Genomic DNA, 13,781 nt, shown 5'->3' on the forward strand with positions numbered 1-13,781 from the left:
TCCATATGAATTTTTGGATTGCCTCTTCTATTTCCTTGAAGAATGAGGTTGGAATTTTGATAGGTATTGCGTTGAATTTGTAGATAGCCTTAGGAAGTATTGCCATTTTCACGATTTCAAACAGGTTTTCAAAAAAGCAAAAATTTCCTGAGAAATTACATTGAGTACAATCTAGTTAATGTTTTGAACAGAATTTTATAAGAAATGACTGGCATGTTTCAGTGTTTGAAGCAAGCTTATTGTACATTCCATTGGAATACTATGTGCATATATATATAATGCCATCATTTTATGCATATGTATATATAGTGGGCACTTATATATTTGGACAATTTTATTATACTTTTATCAAGTATATGTGTAAAACATTTTTAAAATAGAAAAACATAAATTATTTGGATACACTTTTAAAATATTTTGCATTGTCATTTTACCTCTTTGGAAAAGTCCCTTTAGATCTTACAGTCCCTTATGTTTATAGAAAGTCAATTCAACTTTCAGATTGCATTTTAATTTCTTTTCCTTGTATAATGAAGCCTAACTTAAGAGTTTAGCCCTAAAAATAATTGGATCACTTGGGGTGAGAAAATTAGCATTAGAATGAACTATAACAAATTTTCTATTGTAATGCTCTACAACAGATTTCCCATTGTTTAATAAAAAGTTAAAGAGAGTGTTTTGTTAATACTGATGGCAGGGATCACTTAGATGGAAGAGAAGTGGCCTCTACCTTTTGCAGTTGCAGGTTCACTGCCATTCCTTCCCTACACTCTTGTCAAATTGAGCAGTGCCTTGGCAGTATTTGGATTCTCACACTCAAATTGCTTTGTACCTTGGTGGCCTCTAATTAATCTAGTCACTGCTAATTTAAAAAAATTATTTATAGAGTTGATAGGAAAACCATATCTATGATTCTTGTGCAGAATATAGTCGTTGCTACTGTCATTAATATTATGTTTGAATAGCTCACAAGTAGGAATGTGTCAAGAGAGTAAATGCTGACTATGGACTTTGTTTTCTGATGAACTTTTTAAAAGAAATGTGGGCATGACAGTATGTTTCTTCCTCTCTAACGGTCTTTGGAGGATACCAGGAGGATGTTGATATGGCTAAGAGGTTGTTGAAATCACTCAGAGCAACACAATGACCTAATCAGACCCGGAACAGAAGAAACAGAAATAACGGTGATGGATAGTAGATGTAAATGTATTATTTTGCATTTTAATGTTAATTTTTTGTATTTTTTATTGTAAAAATACTGTACAGAGGGGTTACAGTTCCATGAGCAAGGTAATGAGTACATTTCCTATTGAACATTGTTGCTTCCTCCTTTGTTTTTCCCCTACCATCTTTCCACTGTCCCCCCCCCCACAAAGTTGTAAAGTTCATTTTCAACATAGTGTCTTGTACATCTCATTGTTATAATGGGGCAACTTATATCCCTATTTTTCATTGAGTCTAGAAAACTTAAGCTTAGTTCATTTCTTTCTTTCTTTTTTTTTTTTAGCTCATTTCTTTCTTTAGAGCTCTAGAGATTGCAGTTCTAATTTGTGCTTCCTTACTTTATTTTGGCCAAATGTTCCTACACAGAACATAGCCTCTATTTCTTGGAGCTCACTATTTCTCCTTTCTGAAAGTGAGACTTATCAAGAAAAGCAAGTAGTATTGCTTCCTACAACTTAGTCATCTGCAAGTTGTCTCGAGAAATCATGGTTCATTATATAAATCTATTATTTTATGTAATCTTGGAAATGAGAAAAGACATCAAATTCTTTCCTGTATGCTAATTAAATGTGTCTTACTTCATTGGGCTCAACTTCTGGAAAAATTGAGAATGACGTAAGTTATAACTTTTATTTTGGAAATGGATCTGTCATGACCAAATATGGCAAGCTGTGATTTGAAACCATTCCTGCTGTAGAATGCAGATATAAAAATAGTCTTCAGAAAGTCCAATACTAGGAACATTGTATGGTGATATATCTGTGTCACAATTTTTATTTTTTCAGTAGAACTAAAATTTTTCAAATCAAACTTGATGACTAATGTGTTAGATTTTAAAATCATACAATTAAGGTCCCATTACAAATACCTTGTTGCTGGCCTGTGTTTTACTTGTATAAATAAGTAACAGACACCAGTATTCCTCTGTAAAAGCTATTACTATATAGAAAAATGCTCCCATTTTTGCATCTTCTGTCCCTTCACAGTGTCTAATGCTTAGGAATCAACCAAAAAATGAGTGTTGAAACTGTATACTCTCAATAGAAGTATATTTGGTATATTAATATTCCATAGGTAAAAAGCCATTACTGATAGTTTATATATTAAACAAACTACTAATTTAGGAACAAAAAATTTCCCATCTTCTGCACACCCTGTGTGGTAGGCAGTAATTACTGCTGGAGTTTTCTGAAATGAGTCTACCACTGATCCCCTCCTCCAGGAGGTCACAGTCGGATGCAGGTGACAACCTTATAAATTATTTGAAACAGTAGGAAGTGTTTTGATAGAGATGTGCAAAGACTTATTATGATTTGCCTGGAGGGGCCTCGTTGAACCCATTTTGATCTAGAAACACAAATTCATTGATTTTTTTTCCTATGGTTGAAAACATTCTCAGAGGTCATAACACAAAGTTTTAGTCTCTCTTTCTAGAGATGTTCAATAAAACTTTAAAATGAACTGCAGCAGATGGCAAGACCAAAGACATTTTGTAACTTTCTTGCTTAAGTGCCCACTCATTATTTCATGATAACTACTGAACATCTACCATGGGCCAGTTTCTTCCTATTAACTCAAACAGTATGACAGTAAACTCAAACAGTAAACAGTATTCAGGTCACATTCATCCATTCTAACTTTTTATATTTATTTTTTCTTTTCTTCTCGAAATAATACTTTCTGCATTATTAGCTTGACCTTTGTACTGGGGTAGAACTGAACCTAATAGAAAATGAATTGATTTTAAGGATAATTGCATTGGTAAAGAGTTTATGCTCTCAAATGATTTTCTAATCCAGGAGTTTATACATATAGAAACTATTCTTCTTCCTGCCTTTCTTCTTCTCTTCTCTCTACTTTGTTTTGGAAGTGAATAAAACACAAGCCCTCTACTGCTGAGCTATTCCTCTAGTGTAGGGGAGGAAGTGGCTTCTTGGGGGAAATAACGGGACAGGACTGGTGAAAGGTGCTAGTGGTTGACTATGACCATAGAGACGATTAAAAAATACTTAAGAATTTTTGTTTCTACAGTTTCTCCATACTACTTACTAGTTGTAGTTAGGAGAAAAAAACACAGTTCTGACGGCTTTCTGCCATTTTGTGAAGTAAGAGTGAGTTCAGCTCAGAAAATGGTACTTATTATTGTTGCTAGAGTCTTACTCCCTCAGTTGATTTGGTAACTTGGGTGACTTTGGTATCTTTCCCTAAAAACAAGAAAACTTGGCTGCTATCAGGTGGTTGTCCACGTGAGAAAAGGTTACTCTGTAGTATGACTCGAGTACTGGACAGATAAAAGAAGAAGCACTTTGGGAGAAACCTCAGGGATAAGATTTCTGAAAAATTGTCAAGTAGCTATAAAGGAGCAACTCTTCTACAGATGATAATTTTAAGACATAGAAAAATGTTTGAGAATATAATTATTGAAGGATCTTAGAGAATAAATACAGGGGAAAGGGGATGAGATTTTTGGGATGAAACATGAGGCTTGAGGGTTCTCATGAGCCCAGCCATGCTCAATTGGAATGAAATGTCAGGGGTCCGAGCTGCTTTCTCCATGGGGTGAGGTGAGAGAGGATAGAATTCAGGCTGAAGAGCAGTGATAAAGTCAGGAGAAAGTGCCAAGAAGAAAGGGAGCCCCAGGATTGTGAGCAACCCCATGTAGTAATATCCTCCCATAGCCTTGGGTGACTGATAAACTGTGTCTGCAATAGGGAGACATTAGGAGAAGATCTTGTAAAAATAGTAGCCTGAAAATAGTATAACTAAGAGAAGATTTCAACTATTTCCTACCACAGGGTAAAGAGAATCTAAAAATTTGAATCTGGCCAAATTGACTATCTCCCAGATAATAAATAATAATAATATCATTGTTGAGAAGGATATGAAATATTCGAGTCCTTACATATATATCATTCCTAATGTCCAGATTAAAAGGAATTACTTGGCATGCTAAGAACAAGGGAAATATTATCAATATTCATGGGAAAAATTAGAGCTAAGACAAGTATCAGAGAAATCTATTTTGATGGTAAAGGGAAATGATAAATCTGAAAAATGCAACAATTGAAATAAAAGTTTTTGTGGAGGGGAAGGGAAAAAAAACCAAACTGTTTAAATAGGGTTACAAGAGGACCCATTACAACAATGAGATGTACAAGACGTTATGTCGAAAAACGAACTTTACAACTTTGGCAGGGTGGGAGATGGGGGGGGGTGAGAGGGATGGGAAGGGATGCCAAGGGGAAACAAAGGAGGAGGCAACAATGCTTGATAAGAAATGTGCTCACTATTTTGCCCATATAATTGTAACCCCTCTGTATGGTATTTTCACAATTAAAAAAAAAGAAATAAAAGTTTTACTGCGAGGATTTAAGAACAGAAGAAGCTACTGAACCTGAAGGCAGATCAGAAGAAAGTGTCTAATGGAGAATGGAGAAAGAAAAGAGGTGAAGAATCGTAAACTGAACTGTAGAGGTCTATGAGACTCACGGTAAGGGAAACACGTGTGATCCAGCCCAAGTAACAGAGGAAAGGGGAAATTTAGGAAGAAAATGGTTGAAAGCTTTTTCAAAGTGAGTGAGAGACATCAACTTATGCGTTAGGAGTCTTAAATAAGATAAATACACAGGAAAATACCAGGAACATCATCTTACAGATGCTTCAATCGAAAGATAAAGAGTAACCACAAAAGCAGCTGGAGAAGATCACATTACACAAGGAAACCGCGATGCAATGGATGGTCCACATTACATCTGAAATAGGGGTGGAGGGAGGGTGGCAGGTGTAAAGGGAATGTATCTCCAAAATGTTAAAAGACAGAAACAAACCACCAATAAGGAATTCTGTATTCAGTAAAGCAATCCTGCAGTTAAAAAAATGAAGACATTTTCAGATAAATGAAAACTGAAGATATTTATTGTCAGCAGGAAACTTCTCATCATGTGGAAGAGAAGTTATGCCGGATGCTAGCATAGATCTGTGTGAGGAGTAGAAGGGAAAATATCTAAGTAAATATCAAAGTGTAGGAAATTTTCTTTTCTTAATATTTTTTAAAAAGCCAGAAAATGGATGATTGCTTAGCTCAAAAAATTATAGCTCTGTAGTTTGCAGGTAGTAACGTTTATAGTTATAACAATTGTGATACTTATGTCGCCAAGTGGGACTAGGCATTAGGTTTCTGCAATTCTTTTTTTTGGGGGGGGGGTCCGGTCGTGGGGCCTGAAATCTGGGCCTGGGCACTGTCCCTCAGCTCTTCAGCTCAAGGCTAGTGCTCTACCACTTGAGCCACAGTGCCACTTCTGGCTTTTTTCTTTTTGCTTATGTGGTGCTGAGGAATTGAACCCAGGGCCCCTGGCATGCAAGGCAAGCGCTGCACCACTGAGCCACCTTCCCAGCCCCAAGGTTTCAGCAATTCTTATGTGAAGCAATAAAATATTAAGTCCTTGTAGATTATCATGTGTTAAAAGACACACTCTCCAATTTCTAGTGAGATTACTGAAAATTAATGTAGTGATTATAGCTAACACAAAAGAATTAACATGGAATAGTAACCAAATTTCCTTTGAACCTTACATACAATACAAAACATGAGATAAAAATAACATCTATGAATACACTCATGAGATTAGCTAGAACCCCAATAATTGAATAGAATAAGAAGCATTAGAAGTAACTCACTATGGCCAGGTGCTAGTGGTTCACATCTATAGTGCTAGTTACTTAGGAAGCTGAGCTCTGAGGATCATGGTTCTAAGCCAGACTGAGTAGGAAAGCCCATGAGACTCTTATCTCCAATTAAGCACCAAAAAAAGCTGGAAGTAGAGCTGTGGCTCAAGTGGTAGAGATCTAACTTTTAGCAAAAATGCTTAGGAAAAATGCATAGGTCCCAAGTTCAAGCCCTAGGACAGACACCCCCCAAAAAAAATCACCATAAAAGAAAATTGTCAATACAAAAAAATAGGTTAGAGGCTTTGTTGTTGTTATTGTTATTGTTGGTCATGGGGCTTGAACTCTGGGGGTATTGTCCCTCAGCTCTTCAGCTCAAGGCTAATGCTCTACCACTTGAGCCACAGCACCACTTCTGGTTTTCTGGAGGTTTATTGGAGATAAGAGTCTCATGGATTTTCCTGCCTGGACTGGCTTTGAACTGTAGTCCTCAGATCTCAGCCTCCTGAATAGCTAGGATTACAGTCTTGAGCCACCAGTGCCCAGCTTGATTAGAGGCGTTTTTATGAAGGAAAAAAATATGGAGCTTTTTGAATTATTACAAGCTGTGCTATTATTTGAAAATATATCCAGTAAGAAATCTCTTCGAGAAATATTTTTTAAAGATTCTAGGATGTATGATGTCTGACAATGAATTGATTTTTTTTACTGAGAGTATAAATCTAATTTTGAACCTTTAATAATATTAATTATGAAGAAGAATCATGTATTCGTAGTGTTGGAGAAATGTTATCATAACCATTACCATCGTCATAAATTCTCCTACTGGTATTCTTTAACTTCTACTACTGTTAGAAGTCATTGAAAAATCATCAGTCTACTCCATGCCAAACTGTGTTATGCACTTGGTATGTTTTATTTTACAATCTGGATTTGTATCTATTTCATACATGGAAAAAAAACAGAAGCTCAAGGAACTTAACTGACAAACTCCAGGTCACACAGCTAGGAAGTAGTGAATGGGCTTTAGGATTTACTGCCAATGGTTATGGTGAAGAAAAAGATGTACTACTAGTACATGAGAAGTGGGCTGAAAAAAGAGTAATTGCTTTAAGACTCAAGAATTATGACTAGAAGCCCTTGTTAGATGTTAATGGGGAAGTAAACCACTCTCTTCTGAACCCTGTTGCAATAGTTAAGCATCAGCTGTCTGGATTACAAGTAGACTCAACATTAGCATGAATAACGATCATTTAAAAAACAATATGGGCTACAAAATTATGATAGCATACAATCAACATACATAGATGTGATCTTCCTCATATAAAAGTAATGCAGAAATTCCAATTTAGAAAGTAATATATCCAACCATTAAGGGTTATCTTTTTGTTTGCATAGAAAGACCATATTAATCTCTATGGTGCTTTAGACTTTTCAACTTTCAAATTTTCTACCTCAAACATGTATTATTTTGATAAGCAGATACATACTTCTAAAGACAACAAAAGCACTGCTATTTCAGCTGCTGCAGGAAGAAATGGAAAAGAATAAACATAATTTCATCAGGCTTTTAAAGAGTATCTCTCATAGCAACTACTTCTAAGAATCTGCTGTCTTCTCTGAGGGAATCTGCTCATTAAACAATTTTCAATAACATGGCAAAGAAGTAGAGCAAAGATATTAAAGAGATGATGGCTCTCCCAGGGTACACATACCACGGGGGCCAGAGCTATTCTTTAAATATATTTTCATTTGACTACTGCGCCTACCAACTGAAGCCATATTACCATATCTAATTTTTAAAACTCCTTTTTAATGGGGGGTCATTCTTCTTGCCTTGAAACGAGATCATGTTATTACTTCAGAGTCTCAGTGGAGCCTGATGATTTTCTGTTCTTTTGAGAGTCGCATATGGTTTGGTTTTTGCTAAATCAAAGGAAACAGTCTACCGTGATGACTTTAGGAGCATTCTAACACCCCACTGGCTCAGTGTTGCTAACATTATCTAAGAGTATAGACTTGTTAATTACTGAAGGTACAGATAGCCTTACATGGTCATAAAATCACATTAAAGAGTATCTATCTATCTATCTATTTTCCATCTCATCTATCATCTGTATTTATCTATTTTCTGAGTTCTGTCATCTATTGTCTATCTGTCTGTCTTTCTGTCTGTATGTCTTTTAAAAAATTACAGTTCATGGGGATTTCAGGAAGCCCCATATAACTGGAATGAATATATATATATATATATATATATATATATGATGGTGTTAATGAGGGGAATAATTGATTCACAAGTTTTAATTACAGACCAACTACACAGACTTTTGTCTCAATGAGTACATACTTTGTTTATTAAACACTTCTAGTCAAAGGGGTTTGTTTAGCTTAGCAGGTTGTGGGAGTAGAACAGACATACTTGGGTGAACTCCTTTCCATCTCTAGCTATATAATTGAAGGCAACATATTCTATCTCTTTCCAACTCAGCTTTGGTTCCTGTAAAATAATGATCTCTAGGCCAAGGACTTGGATAAGTGTATACTTGATCTGTGTATATCTTTTAATATGGTTTCACTACCATTTCAGGGATAAAAAACAAGGAAGGACATTCATTTGTCTTGGAAGTTCAGTAACTGGAGCCTGTAAAACATAAAGCACTGGGTCTCATATCTCATAGGAACTCAATAAATATTTGTTAGAATTTCTTTGACAAGGGCAATGCTCTCCAGTAGAACTAACCCAAATCATGAGACAACAGCTTTAACTTCTTAACCACTTACCCATTTTCTGCCTATGAAGCTGTGATCCTAGCCTAGTGGCTCACACTACAATTCTAGCTACTCAGGAGGCTGAGATCTGAGGATCATGGTTCAAAGCCAGCCCTGGCAGGAAAGCCCGTGAGACTCTTATCTCAATAAACGACCAGAAAACCAGAAGTGGTGCTGTGGCTCAAGTGGTAGAGCACTAGCCTTGAGTGGAAGAGCTGAGGGACAGCACCCAGGTCCAAAGTTCAAGCCCCACAACTGATAACACATAACAAAAAACTGATCCTTTGATCCTTCTTCCCTTCCTTGTGAGTTTCTACATCCAAATTATCTAAAACGTATTTTGGCTATACTGAGTTGCTGAACTTCAAGAGTTTCACACATACTATGCAAACACCTTTCTACTTGAGCCACATACACCTTTTGTTGACTTTGTTTTACAGATGATTCATGTTTTTATCTGTATTAGGCTTAATTTACTATTCTCCTACCTCTGCCTCCACAGAAGTTAGAAGTACAATTACACACCATCATATCTTGCTTTTTGTGTGTGTGTGTGAAAATATTGTACAGAGGAGTTACAATTACATGGGCAAGATAATGAGTACATTTCTTATCAAGCATTGTAGCCTCCTCCTTTGTTTCCCCTTCCAATCCTCCCCCCACTTCCCAATCCTCCCCCCACTTCCAAATCCTCCCCCCCCACTAAAGTTGTAAAGTTTGTTTTCCACATAACGACTTGTACATCTCATTGTTGCAATGGGTCCACCTGTATCCCTATTTAAATGATTTGTTTTTCCCCTCCCCCTCCACAAATTATACCAACATTAAATACAGTGAAAGCAGGGGTTATGCCATGGGGGAGGCACATACAAAGCAACAAAGAAATAATCTTATAAATGTGTTAGAAACAATCGCATGAAAGATAAACAACATTTAAATGCATATCATATCTTTCTTTTTTGTGATAGGGTTTTGCTAACTTTTTGCCTGGACAGGAACCAAACCATGATCTTCTCCCCTCTCAAGTAGCTGGGATTACAAGTTTATACCATCATGTCTAACTCAAACTGAACTTCAAATTTCTATATGTTATCATTTATTCAATTTGATGTGGTTCCATAGATTGTTCACTTAGAATTTTGACTTAGCTTGTAATCATTGGAGTCCAGGACTTATAACCAAAGTAGGTAATTTACTACATGAAAATTTAAGGCAAATTGTTGAATCTATCAGTGGTCTAGTTTCATCAGCTACAAAATGAGGAGGACTTTAATTAAAGGCACCTTGAGGACTAGTGTAAAATATGTGCTATGTTAAATAGCCCCTGTGAAAACACTAAACACCTGTAAGGATACCTATAAGGGTCATCCATAAGTGCTAGATCTTTCTGATTTTTTTCAAAAATACTTTGGAGAGACAGATGATTTCTTAACGTTGGTTTATATGTACTAATGCTTCTTGTCATTACTTGTTCTATTCCTATTAAAAACATGCTCTTTTCTTTCAACATGTGCTGCTGTTTCTACACTACACATTTTAATGTTTTGTTGTTGTTGTTTTTGTCAGTCTTGGGGCTTGAACTCTGGGCCTGGGTGCTGTCCCTCAGTTCTTCAGTTCAAGGCAAGCACTCTACCACCTGAGCCACAGCGCCACTTCCAGTTTGCTGGTGGTTTATTGGAGATAAGAGTCTCACGGACTTTCCTGTCCAGGTGGGCTTTGAACCTCAACCCTCAGATCTCAGCCTACTGAGTAGTAAGGATTGCAGGTGTGAGCCACTGGTGCCCAGCTACATTCTAATTTTTTGTGTGCCCGTCCTGGGGCTTAAACTTAGGGCCTAGGCATTGTCCTTGAGCTTTAGTGCTCAAGGCTAGTGCTCTACCACTTGAGCTGCAGCTCCACTCCTGGCTTTTTTGGTACTTAATTGGAGATTAGTGTTTCATGGATTTTTCTACCTGGGCTATCTTCAGATCACAATCCTCAGTTCTCTGCCAACTGAGTAGCCAGAATTGTAGGTGTAGGCCACTGGTGCCCAGCTTGAATTTATTTGAAAACTAATGAGTTCCCATTCATCTTTCAACACTTCTCAGGATTACTTCTTGAAGTCCCTTGGCCTTTCTTTGGCTGGAGTGCATCTCACCTCATGCATGTGTTATTTTTCTCCTCTGGTGGACAAAAGGCTTCTTGACAAGTGATTTGTCACTGAATCCCTACAGGAGGGTTTAGATTATAAAATACAGATGCTCAACAATTGTTGAATAAATAGTTAAAGAACTGGCACAGGGAAGGACTTTGGGGAACTGAGTGCTGTCATTGGGTGATACTCCAGACCAAAGGGCTATGTGATTACTAGTGAATATAGTTAACATTGAATTACCTAACATATTGTTACCATTTTTAGTAATTCCTTTAGTCTTCAATTTCTGCCATATACCAGACTCTGAGATATAATGAAAGACATGTCAACAACTGGCTAACTGGCTAGCTGTCATGATGATCTCTGGAAATTTAACCAAGGGAGAAAACTTGCTTTTTGTTGGGCTCTGGTTTATGTAGCTTACAAAAACTATAATGGCTCAAATGTTACTGTATTTGTATGCATGCAGTAGTGGATCTATAACACATATGGCATTTTGAAATATTGATCTCTTTAGTGCCAGCAAGCAAGAGATATTAGTGGAGCCTGGGATTCCATTTGTAACTGTGGGATTAGAGTCAGAGAAGTGGAAAATTGGAATGGACCAAAATTCATGTGAAGTGGAAAGTACAGCTGGCAGTAGTGTTCAAGAAGAAGAATAACAAATAAGAGAAGCATTATTTTTAAAGCTGATTCAACCATCAAATGGAAAGGAACACTCAAATGAATAGGCTTGAAATGTGTCAACTTGTAATGCCACTAGGTTGGCTTTGCCACAACAGCTGGAAAAGGCAAAGCAAAGATAAAAGGCACTCCTATGGGTTCCTATCACTTCTATCTAGCAAGTAAACAGTAAGAAGGGTTCAAAAAGAAGCTAAGTATGGTCAGGAAAGACTGAAAAAAATAATAGAGCATTTTCTTTCTTTTAAATAAGAAAGATCTTTTAAAGTTTCTCCCAATGTCATTTGTACCATAAAGTTCCTCGAGATCTTAACCTTTATGTTCTCTTATCTTTAATTGTTTAACTTTTTGGGGAAGATTCTAGAATTTCTTGCACCCTTGGCCTCACCTGTTCATCTGTATCCTAGGCTGTACTTATTTGTACATGGAGTATGCCTCTGAAAGATCTTAACTGACAGCTGGGAAGATTTAGTTTGTTGTCTCACCATTGGACCCATGATGATTCTACTGAAGGATTTGTTCCTCATTCTCAAATAGGGATGACTTCTTGTGTTCCAGGAAAAGTAAAATCTCAACATCTCCGTCTGGCAATTCATACTTGTAATTCTAGTTTACTTAGGAAACCTGAGAACTGAGGATCAGCCTGGGCAGAAATGTCCTTGAAACTCTTTCTCTAAAGCACCAAAAATGCTAGAGATGTAAGAGATGTAACTAGAGATGTAGAGATGTAGATGTAGAGATGTAACTAGAGATGTAAGCAGGTAAAAATGCAAAGCCCTGGATTTAAGACTCTGTACACACATGTAAGACACATTCACACATACATACATACACACACGGAGATATAACAGATAAAAGAGGGAAAAAAACCAATTTCATTTCTGCTTTTCTCTTTATACCCAGTAAAATACAAAAGAAATAGCTTGTGAAACATCCATTAAGCAGTTCTCATCTCTATGGTAGCTTCTTAGAGGTTAGAGTCTACCGTGTACCTGAAATCAAGCTATGGAAGATCATCTAGAATAGTCTTAAGGGTGATTTTCACACTAAATGACAAAGACAGTTGTCACCAAATATTTTATTTTCTCTCCAGCACCTCACAGTCACTGCTCAGGTGGGAAGGACTATAGGTGTAGTTAGGTAGTGAGCTCTACCTAAAGTAGTAAAATGCTAAGCTTTGATTTGTTCCTTCCTTGTTACAGCAACAGGAAGGGCTATACTGATATTGCTGGTATCAGTAGAAAGAGCTGGCACTAATACTGCCCCGAAAATGGCAGAACTTCCATCAGCCAAAGTCTTTGAGTACAAAGGAGCCACTCCAAGGCACTGGGGACATGGGACATTCAGAAGAAATTAAATTTGTATGTTAAGTAGTTGTAACTGTGAAGTTGTTTCTAAACCATCTCCCATTCTTGACTTTGCACATTTTTAGCATTTCTTTTGCATATACTTTCAGATTTTTTTCTTTTTCGATTTTATCTCATCTATATTTTATTTTTTTAAATATAATAGATTTGGTTCTTTTAGGGATTTGGGGTTGGAAAAGTAGCAGATACTTTTTTCTCAAGCATTAATTTTGATGTTATTTCAGATACACATTTTGCATATATTTATGAGTGATTGATAACTTTATAAGGGTTTCTATGAATGAAATGAAACAGAGAGACTCTACTATCCTTTCAAGGAGAGGTTGTTTTCATTTTGACAGCTCTGAGTTTTTAAATTCAGTGCCACATACCTTGCTAGGCAATCACTTTACCATTGGAGCCACACCTACATTCCTTTTTTGCCTTGTTATTTATCAGGTAGTGTCTCACTTTTTGTGTACAGGTGTCTGTCTTGGGCTTGAGCTCAGAGCCTGGGCACTGTCCCCTGAGATTTTTGCTAAAGACTACTGCTCTACCACTTGAGCCACAGCTCCATATCTGTGTTATTGGTGGATAATAGTGATAAGAGTCTCATGGAGTTTTTCTTTTTTCTTTTCTTTTTGGTATTTGTTTTTCTGCTTATGTGGTGCTGAGGAATCAAATCCCAAGGCCTCATGCATGCAAGGCAAACACTCTACCAAACAACATTGTGATACCACCTCACCCCAGTTAGAATGGCTATAATCAAGAACTCCAATAACAACAAATGCTGGAGGGTATGTGGACAGAAGGGAACCTTACTGAATTGTTGGTGGGAATGTAAACTTGTTCAACCACTTTGGGAAGCAGTATGGAGGTTCCTCAAAAGACTCCACATAGAGCTCCCCTATGACCCAGCAATCCCACTTTTGGGCATTTACCCAAATGTTCACAAACAA

This window comes from Dipodomys ordii, unplaced genomic scaffold (genome assembly GCF_000151885.1).
Source record: "Dipodomys ordii isolate 6190 unplaced genomic scaffold, Dord_2.0 Scaffold52, whole genome shotgun sequence".
Lineage (NCBI taxonomy): Eukaryota > Metazoa > Chordata > Mammalia > Rodentia > Heteromyidae > Dipodomys > Dipodomys ordii.